This window comes from Acomys minous, assembly GCF_964271855.1.
Source record: "Acomys minous genome assembly, chromosome: 2".
NCBI lineage: Eukaryota > Metazoa > Chordata > Mammalia > Rodentia > Muridae > Acomys > Acomys minous.
Window position 1 is genome coordinate 107,762,122 of NC_140484.1, and position 14,819 is coordinate 107,776,940.

Sequence of the window (14,819 nt, forward strand, 5' to 3'; positions counted from 1 at the left end):
AGGTCATCAGGAGCCAAAACCAATAAAGCACACGGAGGCTGTTTGGTGTCTACGAACCAAGGGCTCAGCAATGATGTGACATCTTCAGGTCAGACCAGGACTTTGCTCTGCTGAAAAAGAGTCACCTCCAGACACCTGCAAAAGTGTCTCACTCAGGATTCTCCTTGGCAGATTTCCTTGTCTGTATCAAGATTAGCAGCTTCACGTTTATTTTGCAAGTATTTCTATTTGTGTTACAAAAAGGAGTAAGATAGAAAACCTTCCCTTTCTATTCTCTTCGGCATTCCTGTAAAGCCAGCTGCTTGCTTTTATTTTTGCCTGTTTCCAGCTAAATTTAGCCTATTAGTTCATGATACATAGAGATGAGAGCATAGCTTCTAGGGGTTTCATAGTTGCTCATTTACAATTTGCAAGTTCACGGATGTGGACATTGTCAAAATACTTGACCTAGAAAAATAGTCAAAGCAACGTTCACTCCTGCTGGTTCCGCTGGCGTGATAAATTACACTCGGCTGCTTTAGTTTGCGTGTGGGAGTGGGCGCTTTGTGCAGAAGCTGGGCTCCTTCTCTTGCTCCAGACGTTTGGAATTAAAAGGCTCCAGGCGTATTGGCACTCCTTGAGAGAATCCTATAGACCACACTGTGTAATCAACAGCATGCAAGGAGTCCTCTCCAGCAAACAAATGAAAATGAGGCAGAGATGTACAAGAATAGATGGAGCTGTGACTTGACAATGCAGCCACCCAGCTTAGAAAACAGTGTGCAGACTTGTTTTGATTGTATCTGGAATTTTTTTTCTTACATGCTAGGATGAAATTATATATATATATATATATATATATATATATATATATTTTATAAAATTATATACTTTATTATATATAATAAATTCCCATCATTCTGATTCTTTACCATTCACACATAGTTAGTGGCATTTTACTATGGGATGAGACTGTCAAATCAGAAGCTCACTGCTGAGTCCTGCCCCTCGTCAAACCTAGTGCACAAACAGAATATGACTGTTACAGACTTTCCTTAGGTGTTAAACTATCCTAGCCAATCTGGAAATTGTATATAAACTTTGGATTTCTAGCTTTTATTTTAAAACAAACAAACAAACTGTGAGAACTTAGTTCTACTTGTGCATCACTAAGCACTTACTCATGTAATAAATACATGGGAGGCATTGGCTGTTCCCCCTCCCCCCCCAGGGACTGTGTGGTCGGTACCTATGAAGAGTAAGTTACTCCATGAAAAGAACTGTAAGAAAATATTCTGTGATTGAATGATGTTTATTGATTATGTACAGATTTAAAAATGGAGAAATTTTCTCCTATCCCTTTCTAGTGAGGTCACAGGAAACCAGACACAAAACCCAGGTTTCCACTGTGGAGTTAATAACTGACCAAGCAACCTATCTCGGGAACCTGAGATGTACACCCTGACTCAGATTACAGCATCTTTAGGAGAAACTCACCACGCTTTTTAAATGTTTGCAAATGCAGTATAGATGACATTTTCTCCAGTGCATTCTTTATAAGTTTTGTTGTTTTTTATAAAATTATTCAGCTGTTTTTCAATGGCACAGTTCTCACTTAGATCTTTGTTTTTACTTTTTTCATTAATTTATTCATATTACATCTAAATTGCTATCCCATCCCTTGAATCCTCCCATTCCTCCCTCCTGTCTGCTTTCACCCTATTCCCCTCCCTTATGTCTGTGACTGAGGGGGACCTCCTCCCCCTCTATATGATCATAGGGTATCAAGTCTCTTCTTGATAGCCTGTTATCCCTCACTTAGCTCTTAGATACAGCATTCAACTGCAAATATCATCATGGACTCCAGGTGACATGAATTATGCTAAAAGAGGCCATTTACTTTATCAAACAGCAAGACTCAAAACAAAGCATCTTTTCTTTTCTTTTTTTTAAATGTATTTATTCACTTGGTCATAGTCCCCTCTCCCTTCTGCTTCCAGTCCCACCCTCCTCAGAAAAGGGGAACCCTCCTACCCCAGTTCATCAGGTGGCATCATTACTGAGTTCTTCCTCTTCCCTTGTTGCCTGGCAAGGCAATCTCATCAAGGGGGAGTGATTAAAAAAAAACTGGCAACAGAGTCCATGTCAGAGACAGTACTCGCTACCCTTACTAGTGGACCCACACGAAGCCTGAGCTGCCCGTCTTTGTAGAGGACCTAGGTGGAGGCATGATGCTTGGTTGGTGCTTCAGACTCCACAGGCCCCTCTGGGCCCTGGTTAGTTGGCTCTGTTGGTCTTCTTGTGGAGCTCTTGTCACCTCTAGGTCTTTTTATTCCCCCACCCACCCTTTTTCATAAGGCTCCCTGTGCTCCCCCTAATATTTGGCTGTGAGTCTCACCATCTGTTTTGAACTGCTTCTGGGTAGAGCCTCTCAGAGGACAGCTATGCTGCTAGGCTCCTTCTGTGAGCATGAGAGAGTATTATTAATCGTGTCAGGGGTTGGCTTTCTTCCATGGGACAGGTCTTAGTTCCGGCCAGGCATTGGTTAGACATTCCCTCATTCTCTGCTCTATCTGTTCTATCTTTATCCCTGCATGTCTAGTAGGGAGGGTAAGTTTTGGATCAAAATTTTGTGGGTGAGTTGGAGTTCTCCTCTTCCCATTAAGAGTCTTGTCTAGTTAAAGGTGTCATCTTGACACAGAGATGCCCACCCCCCACACACATATTTTCTCTTTTCTCTGTGGGTTTTCTGTCCTCCTGCCTCTGCTCTTCCCAGGTCTCACCTCCATCCTCATTTCTATGCTCACACTTTCACCTCCTTTGTTCCCTCTCTTCAACCACTACCTCTGTCTGTTCTATTTCCCCTTCCAAGTGATATTTAAGCATCCTCCATTGGGTCCTCCTTGTTTCTTATCTTTTTTGGGTCTGTGCATTGTAGTTTAAAACTCATTTTCTTCATAAATGCATACTTTACTTTCTGTGTCTTACCTTAACTAACTTCCCATGATTGTGGGTTCAGCCCAACTGAAAAGCACTTCCCATGTGAAGCACTCCAGCCAGTGTCCTTAGTGAACTGTTTCATTCAGAGTTCTCAGAGTCTTTGGGTCAATTTTCATTTCTGCCTTCTGTTTAGAACGATGCAAATGGAGTACGTGATGTTACTTGCCAAATTCCATGTAGCTTCAGGTGGCACTGAGGAGCAATGAAGCTGGGCACCCAAATCTGAATCCAGCGTCCCTTCTCCTGTCCTCTGTTGCTTCCATTCCAAGGAAGGTTGGCTGGACCATGGTCCTTGACTTTTGATGTGAAGCAAGCTGTATCAGATCCTTAGGAGAAAAGAGCAGACAGGCAGAGTCTCGGGCCACATTGCGCATGTGTACCCAGTGAATCACTGGGAATGACAGCAGCATGCTAGTCATTTAGTGAATCTGTCAGGAAGCTCAACTGCCCCCACATTTTTTGGGGACATGGATTGAGGTTCATCTCTGCTGAGCATTTTTAATTTGACCTGCACCACACACCTACTTTGCAGAGTAAGTGGTTGCTATTATCAGTGTTCATTCTACCTCCACTTCTCTGGCTCATGAACTGCTAAGTAAAATATGTCTGCCTTCAACAGTTTAGGATTAAATCTCAAACGACTTTGTCCTCTCAAATCATTACAGTTTATATCGTATCGCTTGCATCTCTATGATAACTGTAAGTCAAATGACATTTAAAATATTAACAAAAGACTGCATCAGAAAGAGTCCACTCAGACTATGTTCATATAGAAAATAAAAACCCATTTCAGAAAATTGCTGATTGCTCATAATTTAATATCAGAATAACAATCCTGTTTCCTGAATATATAGAATTTCACTTCTGAAATTTTTTAATACGGCTGTAATAATTTTTGTGCTTTTTAATTATTTTGTTTATAACCAAACTAGGTAAATTAAGTACAGACTCAATAGCCTGTTCAATCTTTGCGTAAATATTTGTGGTTAGCTTAGATGTCATTTTCTTACAGAGTGAAAGGTTGAGAGACCCATGTAGGTAGGACACTTACCCACTTCCCTCCAGCTTGGCCACACATACCGTAACAGAATCACCTCTGTGGCAAGTAGGCATGTTTTAAATAAATCAAACCCCAGCATCGCAGTAAGAGGTAAAACAAAGCCAAGTCAAATTCTGTGGCTGAAGGCGTGGAACACATCACTACCCAACTGTAAAGTAGCAATGATCTGTTCACAATAGTGTCGGTCATTAAAGGATTACCTAACGCCTTACACTGTCATGGCTCTACTAACTTTGACTCCATCGTAGTTTCCGTTTTCCACAGCTGACCAGCAGTCCTGACTGAAGCACATGGCGAGCAACAGGTCTTGGCACACAGTAGCTTACACGCCTGCCTCTCCTACTTTTCAGATATTTTACAATTGTTATTCATCAGCATTCCAGGCAGGAAGGAGATGAGCTAGGGAAAGGAGGCAAACGGGTGGCAATGCCACCGGGAATCTGCCTAAGATTGCAGCAATGCCACACAATGAAGGCCACCTGGCTCTGTTACTTCTTCATCAAACTTTCTTCTTCTGTTCAAACAATGAAATAAATGGTCCAGTCCTGTGGACAGGTGTTTGAGACATCAGTTCCATATGAGGCCATTTAAAGCATCTTGGACTATACATACCCCTCTGGTGAGTTGCAATTAAACCACTGAATGTGCTCTCTGTCCCATCTTTCCTCCTTCCTTCCCCCTGTTTGTTTGTTTATTTGTTTATCTATAACATGGCTCATTTCACTTCCTATCTGCAACACCAACATGGCCTATCCTTTCCATAGCCTTTGCCCTCCATGGAAGTCTTCAGGAGTCACACTTGGTCACTCTAACAGTTACAACAGGGTCCACCTTCTGGTCACAATGCTGTCACCTTGAGCAACAGCAGTGCTTCCTCTGCTTGCAGAGTTTCAGCTGGTAGACAGTATGTGACACATTTAAGAAGCAAAACCGCAGCAGACACGGAAAAAAGAAACAACGTGTATTAAAACTTTTAACTTACAGCATGCAAAAATGGGTCTCTAATTAGCCTACTTTTTGGTCTAGGGCCAAGGCCTTGTCTGCATATGGGCCTACTAACAGGAGCGTCGCATCGCCTTTCTGCATAAATCACATCCATTAAGCGGCACCCACGATTTCCAGTTTCTCCAAAGTGGAGCGAGATCTTAAAGACCAGCAGAGCAGTCTCAGAAAGAGAATTCATCTAAATTTTAATGATCTTCCCCAATCTTATACATTTGTCTAGCTCACACCTAATTTACCAGCGATTACATTTGAGCAAATCGCCTTCATCAAATCCTCCCCATGCATTCAACTTAAGTTTCCATAGACACAACATCTCCATTTCCCCTAACACTAATATTTCACCAGTTTACATAATGTTTAATGAATCTAAGCAATTAGACTAACACATGCAACTGGTTTAAACAGAAGTGGAGACAAATACACCTGGTTCTTGGAAAGAATCCAGGTCTGTGGAAAGCAGCAGGAGCGTGTGCGTATCCTGGGTAGTGTTGTGCTGCCTTACAGGTATTCTGTCCACAACAGAAATCACAAGGGATGGGAGGAACCATGGCATGGAGTAGTGGCTAGGAAAGTGTATTCTGGTTATCTGAGCCAGGTGTCTATGTTAACCTTTCTTTTTCTCTGAACGCTGACTCAGAAATGACCAGGGTCCCTACCACGGCTTGAACAGATCCTCCAAGTTTCATTTGTCGGAATCTCATTCCCTAGTAAAACCCTGTTGACAGGTGGAGATTTACTGGAGGGATTAAGTCAAGAGGCTTTTGACTTCATGGATGGATTAGTGTTGCTTTCTTGGGAGTGAACTAGTTCCTAAGTGTCTGATGCCCTCTTGCCCTCATTCATGAATGGGATGCTTTCCCCAATGAGACAATGCAGAAAAAGGCACTCGCCAGATTCTGGCATTGTTTGTTCATTTGGTTTTTGTTTGTTTGTTTGTTTGTTTGTTTGTTTGAGACAGGGTCTCATGTAGTCCATGCTGGAATCAAACTGTAACCTAGGCTGACTTGAACTCCCCCTCTTTTCTTTGTCCCCAGTCTCTCACGTGCTTTGATTACAGGCATGCCTCCAGCTATCTGGATGTTGAATTTTCTAGCCTCCAGAACCATGAGCCAAATAATCTCCAGTTGTTTATAAATCGCCCCATCTGTGGCGGCCTGTTATAGTAGCATTAAGTGGACTGAGACAGATGACAGGGGCCTTCGAGTGGTTCTTGTAATTTAGATTCCCATTGAAATTCTTTCTTGCAAAATTCTCGGCTACGTTTTTCAATGTCCTCAAGGATGCTCTATGAGACTGGGAGCTAACAGAATAGCCTATTTCATAGTTGGGCAGTTCTCACAGCTAAAGCATGGCCCTGAACCGTAAGTCAAGACTTTCCTTTGCTGTGCCATGAAGTTCCACGTCCTTGTGTTCATTAAACATTCCTCACATGGAGTGTCCACTGGATTTCCGGCCCCTTCTGCACATTCTCCCCAAGGCATGTTCTACGCCGAGGCTATTCATTCCCCTCTTGCCCAGAAATGACACTGGCTTTGTACTGCTGAGGGAGACTAGGAGGCAGGAGGCAGGAGGCTGCCAGGCAGTGCCTATGCACCCAGGCTTTCTGTATGTATCCTCTTAGATCTTAAAGCAATTGTAGGAGATTTTCTGCTCAGACCAACTTTCTGCCGTCGTTGCCTGAATTACAGCAATCTGTTTATTCCCTTCCTCTTCTGTTTTACCTGTTTCTTTTTCTTTTTGGCCACTGATTTTGGCTTAAAGTTTGTTTATATCACTCATTAGTAGCAGATTAGTTTGTGAAGACATTGTTACTATAGCAATGATGGTGGTGGTGGTGGTGGTGATGGTGGTGGTGGTGATGGTGGTGGTGGTGGTAGTGGTGGTGATGATTTGGTTTTTTTGAGACAGGGTTTCTCTGTGTAGATTTATTCTTCTAGACCAGGCTGGCCTTGAACTCACAAAGATCTGCCTACCTCTGCCTTCCTAAGTGGCATGCACCACTGCTGCTGGCCCTGCTATAATTGCTACTTTACTGATATTTTTTAAGTCAGAGCTGTGGAATCGGCCAAGTGACAAACACTGTCTGTGTATCCATAATCTCCCCAATGATTTTTGTCAGGTAGCATTGTAAAATGACTAGAACATAATAAATTCGAAGATATTAACTGGTCTTCCTTAGCAATTTTGGAATCAGGCTATGTGTTCCAGTGAACTGAGCTGATTATGGTAGCTTCAGGGACAGGAGGTAACTGAGAAACGTAGCATTCCAGAGAAGCATAGAGGTCATTTGAGAGCTATGTTCCTTCTTAATACTATAACAGAAGGACTCCTTCATCAAGCCACCTGAAAGTGGTTTCTTTGGAGATATAACAATTCTTTATCTCTTCCTCATTTCTTATACTTTGGGCCGCGTACATTGGGCATATAGTGTAATGACTCCATTTTCATTTGTCTGTTAAGCCTAATGTAAAAGCTTAGTCCAAGTCACTATCCTATTATTTTTTATTAATACAAAATTTATGACATAAATTTCCTAAATGAGAAAAAAATATGTTAGTTGAAGCAAAATATATGATAGTTTTTTTCTCAAAGTCATGCATATAGCAAGTGGTAAATCTGAGACATGTGGCCCTACAAGGTAGTACCAAAGAGAAGGCTCCTTACCACTCTCCTATGTTAATTCATCTATTTCAAAGGAAAGAAGTCACAACTCCATCAAGTGCCATGCTCTTAGGAAAGCCATATTCAGTAGGTTTAGGGCATTAAGGGCATTTAGAACAAGGATTATTTCCAGGTGTGGGCTTATTGGTACACAACTCTATTCTAAGCTGGGAAACACCTATTCTCAATAAAGACAAGGGTTGACTAGATGGATATGCGGTATTGTCTTAGAGAAAGAGGGCATAGCTTGTAACAAGGTGACAAAGAAAAGAGAGTATTATATCATCTGGCCACCTCTCCTCAAGGGAAAATGTAGCAGCCAGTGCAAACAACTTTGTTTCTACAGCTGGGCCTTCCATGCTGGGGCTGGCCACTCCTTTGAAGTTAGCGGACCAGTGAAGAAGAGTCAGACAAACACTTACATATGACTTAGAGAAATAATTAATCATTTTGGCAATTATCTCCATCTCAAATCAGCCTCCTATGGAGCTCCCCAGCACAGCTTCTCTTAATTTCCTGGGACCAACACTTCTACTTCCCAGCTTCCGGCGGCCACCAACCAGGGAAGCAAATTAAAGATCACGGTCTATAGACTCTTTGAGCAGATCTTACTCAAAGAAAACGACAGTATTAATAAGTAACTGATTTTTTTCACTAATGATAAAAGACTCCTACCAAGGGCCTGCTTTGTGTCCATTAATATAACTTGGTCCCTGCCCCTTTTCATTTTAGTGAAAATGAAGTATATAAGAAGTATAGCCTTCTTAGAGATCCTAGGAGTGTATTTGCTTCCTTTCCCCTTTGTACAGCAACTATATACCAACATGAAGAACAGCTAAGGCACCTCCTAAATTTGAGTAAATGTTTCATTTAGATATGATATATGCTGATTTAGATTTGGCCAGAATGTGCTGTAATTTCCTTCCCATTATAAAGTATTAAGAGCACAGGTGGATAAATCATCTACCTATGGAATATAGAGGTAGAGTCTTTGAGGAGTGATTAACATAAATTCAGATCACCTAAGTGGACTCTGCATGATCCTGGTGGCTTTTAAAGAAGATGTAGAGACCAGAAACCACACGCCTGTGTGCACATGTTGAGCTGGGTTCTTTCCCCATATTGTTGTTTAAATGCAAAATAATCCCTGTAGCCTAGTACATTAAATACATGATCCATATACGGTAGGGCAACCAAGAGACGATTGAATCATAAAGTCTCTGACATTACAAATAGATTGCTCTACTGACAGATTCATGTTTGCGAGTCAGTGGAAACATGTAGGGGCTAGAGCTGGGGTAGAGGAATTGAATATGTGTCTTGAAGAAGCCCATCCCATCAGCTTCCCAGCTCGAATGAAGTGAGCAATGGCATCCATCACCAGAAACCACTACCATGATAGTCTGCCTTACCACTGAACCAGAAACACAGATCCATGTAACTAAGAGATAAAACCCATCAAAGCATGCACACAAAACAAGCCACCTCTTGAATTGTTTTTACCAGGTAGTTCTCATGGCAATGAAAGGTAAGACACCTTGTGGGCCTTGGGTCTCCTTGGAACTTTTCCAACAAGAGCATACCCCAAGAGTATTGAACTTCCAGAACTATTGCTTAATAAACATTCTTTACTTATAAAATTACCTATTTCAGCTATTTCATTTTCATTATAGTAATACAAAACAGAACAATACAATGGAAGAGTCTTATATCGTATTAGCTTCTGAGTATTGAACAAATAAGGACTTGGGATTTCTGCACATTCTTGTAATTTTGAGTCTAGCTATCTCTCCCTGAACTATATGCTCTGGGTCTAGGAGGAAGGTGTGGTGGGCTTCTCAGTCTTCTTTACTTGAATCATTCTTCCAATGTTTGAGATTTCAAATAGCTTATATGGCTCTCTGTTATTTGTCCCCTGGACTGGAGAAAACGGTTGATTGATTCAGTTTACAGTTGTGGCAGTAGTTTGTGGCCATTGTTTAGTATTTACAGCTTAGTCACTCTTTGCCTACCATCTGGGATACGTAGGTCAGCTTTCTCCTCCAAGTTTAATCTTAGACTTTTATGCAGTCGAGATCACTACCTGTGTCCTAGAGTACCTGCTACTGAGTTTTCATCCCTTGTATAAAATACTAATATTCTTTCTCTTGAGTTGATGGGCTAACAGAGAAGCTGTGTGGAATATTCTCAATCTCACTGGACTTTTAGATGTGTTTCCTTCAGTTTCAGTAGCTCTCATTCCTTTTGTTATTATAGTGGATGGAAGGAAAAGTCATTTGTCTGTAGGCTACTACCAGCAAACTTTGGCCTCTCTCTTGTCTCAGAGCAAACAAAAATGCTCTTCAAATTAAATTTTTGTGATTCCATAGTTTCCTCCCTGTTTTGTTAGAATTCTGAATAGCAGTGTTAGCAAATTAGTCTGTGCTGAGGCTCTCAGCACCGTTTAACCAGAGTAGCATCATGGGGGAAGTCTTTACATTCTCTCTGGGATATCAGTTCTTATTTAGTTAACAACTAACGTTTTATAAAAACATCTCTATCATGACATGTTATAGACAAGATATGAAGATGATTCATTTAAAACTGGAGACCAGGATTCAGACAATATGTGTGGTGGCAGTGGCTGAGAACCTTGATCTGGTCAGGCTTTGGGGTTATTAAATTAATTAATTAAATAATTTGAATTCTAGTTCTTTTAGGACATTGGTGATATTAAGGCCTAGTACCTTGCTTGAAGCCACTTAACTGAAAAACGGCAGTATTTGCTTCAACAGCCAGAGTTCTCAAGGTCCTCATCCGTACCACACAAGATTGTAACCCCAGAGCAAGGCACTAGCATTAACACTTGTAACAGTGCTGAAGAATGTCGGGTAGAGGATAAAGGAAGGAAGACCCAAGATGGCAGGGGAGTAGGTGAACTGTGTGACAGGACTCTGTGGCAGGGCTGTATTGCTACATGGGGCTTCGTGGATAAATAGTATTTAAAAGCAACTGTATTTGAGTGTGAAAAAGAAGGAAATAGAAAGATCTATGTGGGCTGGGGAATTGAGCAGGATCATGTTTTAAAAGAGGCGGGGGAAAAAGTGAACTGAATTAAAATAATGAAATTATTGATATAACCACAAATATGTACAAATCTACTTTTTGAGTCTTTGGTTCACGTGAATTAGAGAACGATTTGCAATGTGCAAAAGAATAATAGTTACATATACTGGGAAAAAAGCAGAAGATTCTCTCTCTGCTCCTATAGTCTCTGTTTACAGCAACAACCATCAAGCATCTCAGTTAGTAAAATAGACATGGAGCCGCATAATATATTAAGCCACTAAGTAAAATATCACTAAAATTCAGTATGTCACAAGAGCTGGAGGCACAGTGGTGAATTTATCCATTAAAAAAGAATGTAATGGAAACCAAAGGTGGCGTTTCGTTATAATCCACTAACAGCAATAAAAACCCTCAATTTCAGGCTGGAGAGACAGCTCAACTCCCGAAAGCATACATGTGAGTCTCGTTCAGAGGACACAGGTTCAGTTCCCAGCACCCACCATGGGCTGTTCGAAACTATCTCTACCCTAGCCTCAGGGGATCTGATGCCACTTCTGGCCTCTTCAGGAACTGCACTCACATATGCATGCCAATACCCAGAAACACATACATACATACATACATACATACATACATACATACATACATACATACAGCTTACATAGAAGAAAACCTCAGAAGGCCCTATTTCCTAAGAATTTTACTTACTTTACATGTTCTCCCCACATAGGATATCAGTGTATGTTCGAGCTGTGATGTAAAAACACTGTACACTAGATGATTAAACAGGAACTCACCTCTCACAGATCTAGAAGCTAGAAGCTGAACAGATTTGGACTTAGGTAAGGGCCTGCTTCCTGTTTCACAGTTCACTCTCTCCTGTATCCTCAAATGGTGGAGAACAGAACAAACTCTGGGAGATGCCTTTTGTTCCGGCATTAACACCCTCCAGACAGTCTCAGCCCTACATCCACTGCATCAGCAACAATACCATTCATACAGGCCTCACCCCACATCCACTGTAGCAGCACACAAAACATTTTCAGGTTGGAAACACAAAATTATATACCCAGAAAGTTGTTCCTCCGGATTTTGGGAGAACACATTCATTAGTGTTTTCCACTCAGTACGAAAATGTCCCCCATTATAAATGGATTTGCTTGGAAACTTTTCTTGGTGAGTGTAGAAATTTGTCATTCAATAAAATAAATACAGAACAAGGTTCACAGAGATGAACAAGGTAGCCTCCTGGCCAAGCCAATTGGCACTGGATTCTGCTCTAAAACCTAAGCCAGGATGTAGGCTAGAAGATATAGAAGCAAGGTCAATATCAACTTGGTCCAGCTTTGACAATGGAGAAAGAAATGGGCACAGGCCTCTCTGCTGATGGGAATTCTGGCTACCATAAGACTATTTGGAAGCAAGTCTCAGATGAGCTTATAATATGATTGTCCTTTCCAAAACTCCTGTTAAAATGTAATTCCATTATGAGAAATAAGCAAGTGATACCCCACAGATGAGCTTTATGGCATTCATGTATGCATGCAGTCAATGGGTTAATGAGCAAAGTATCCTGAACTGGTCAGTTTGGTCAGGTCTGCCTTGTACTCCCTGCCTGTCACCATAAGATGCCCTTTACTAGGACTCTGTCAGCAATATCATAATCATTTGTGGACCCTCACGTATGAGGCACTCAAGTCAAAATAACTCTTTTATTCATAATGTACTCAGCCTGTGGAGTTATATGACTAGCAGTAGAATATTGGATAACAGTAGAGGTAGCAACATCATCTGATTTAGTTAATCCACACGAATCAATTTTTTTTCTATGTAAAATAAAAATTATACCATCACCTACTTACAGATTTGGGGGCAGGTAGCTGGAGTTTGGGAGGCGAAGCATGTAAAATAGCTGAGTGATCAGTGCAAGGTTAAGTGTATAATAAATGCTTAGCACCAAGTAAGTTGGGAGTCTATAGCAAGATTCCTTGTCTTTCTCATTAGTGCATCCAAACACATGACAAGGTATGCTTTAGGGAAAGGCAACCAAGGGATCTATTTCAACCCACAGTTTCGTGGAAGAGGAGGCATGGTGGCTCAGGCTCTGCCTAGGTGTGGAAGGCTGTGGCTAGCACACACCTATTACAAAAGGAAAGCAGGCCCAGGCTATACGCATACACAGGCCTCCTTCTGTGAGCTAGCTGGACCTCACCTCCCAAGGTGGGTCACTCTCTCCTGAACAGTACCACCAGCCTTGAAGACAAGAGCCTCTGGCTGAACATCTCACCTCAAACCCTTAGAAAGAAAGGGGTTGGAAAAATGAAAAAGGCAAGAGGGTCATTAGGGAAGTGTATCTGTGTGGAAACACACAGCCTAATGCCTCTATCCAAGTCACTTTTCACAGTAATGGTAACAATAACAAAGGAATTTTTATTACTTCCTAGTTTCCCCCTGGTGCCAGGCACTACTCTGAGGTCCTTGCATGCATTGATACATTTCATCGTCACAGGAACCTTATGAAGTAGATACAAAATCACAACGCTGCCAGTGGCATCCAGGTGTACATAAGGAGATTCTGTTAGCTTACTGGTCAACACTTGTCTTCACGGAAACATGTAACTTTAATCCCATACCGTGAAGGATATTGTATCTAGGGACAAGGTCATCTGTACATGGAGACCCAACCTGTCCATTTACAGTTCACTAGAACCACTTAGCATTAAAAAAATCCTGGAAACTTTTCACAAATAAATTTCTTCCTGATACACAAGCTGGGACAGCAGCAATGAGCCTTTGATTCAGTAGATAAACTGCACCTAGGACTTTGCTCACAGCTCTTCCTGGAGTTCAGTCCTTTAGAGCTGGCTTCTACCAGCTTGAGTGTTTAATTTCATGTGATGTGGCTTTGTGAGCTGCCCTGGAAATTATGCCAAGAGAGAGTGAAAGCTTTTCAGAGAGATTTGTTGAAATTCTGTCATGAGGTCCTACAAACAATCCCTGTCTCCTTCCTGTATCCTGTTATAAATCAAAAATCATAATCTATATTTTACCTACCACACACGTCATTATTCTTTTGTGTAATATTCTCAACATCTTCACTTAATTCCTTTCAAATCCTTGTCAGCTTGCTATGAAGTCTTATCAGTTTTGTTTTGTTTTGTTTTGCTTCTTTGGTGTAGAGGCACCTTCCCCTGTCAAGAATAAGATGACCTCTTAGCCAAAAGTCACCTCCCTCTTAATACCCAGGAGGTGATGGAAATCTTAACGAGGTTCCTCTTTTTCATAAGAGAAGAATGTGAAGTGGTTTTAAGTTGTTTTTTTAACATTCCAATGAAAATCAAGAAAGCAGTAATAGTAATAAAAATTACCTATTTAATAACAGTGACATGTTTGACTCAATGATTGTCTGCTCTTTGATCACGTTTGCAAAATAGTCCCATTGTTTGAGAGAGTCAATCATAATTACGTTGCACTCCACATTTTTAGAATAGTAAGAATAATAATTATGCTCTTGGGAATATGAAGAGAGCTAAATACATGACAGAGAGAAAAGATTCAGTTGTACGTGTTTACTTAGAACCTTAGGGTTTAGACTTTAACCCATTTCTCTGATCTTCCCTGCACAATACATTCACACCTGTGTTATTCTGGAACACTAGATTCAAATTCACTGAAGTTAGAAAGCACTGTTTGGAGATACTATGGTATCTAGACTAAAAATAGATTTTTACAAAACATTGTTTGAGTGCTATCAAGCACAGAAATGTTGGAAATAAGCCTGACATTTAGTATGTTCACTTTTCAGTGTGATGCTTCAACCTTGCAGGGACTCCTCTCAACTCACCTTTTCCTCTAATGAGTTTTGAGATGTGATTCCAACTGTCAATCATTTGTTGGGTCATCATAGGGAAGTGTGCAGAGCAAGGCTCTTCGTGAGTGAATAGGGAAAGCTCTGAAGTCTTGCAGCAGCATGCCTCTTCTGAGACAAGCTCAAGGGGTTTGCGTATTTTCACGAGGAGGAAAGACTCACTCTACACATTTTGTGCCAGTTTCTCTCTCTCTCTCT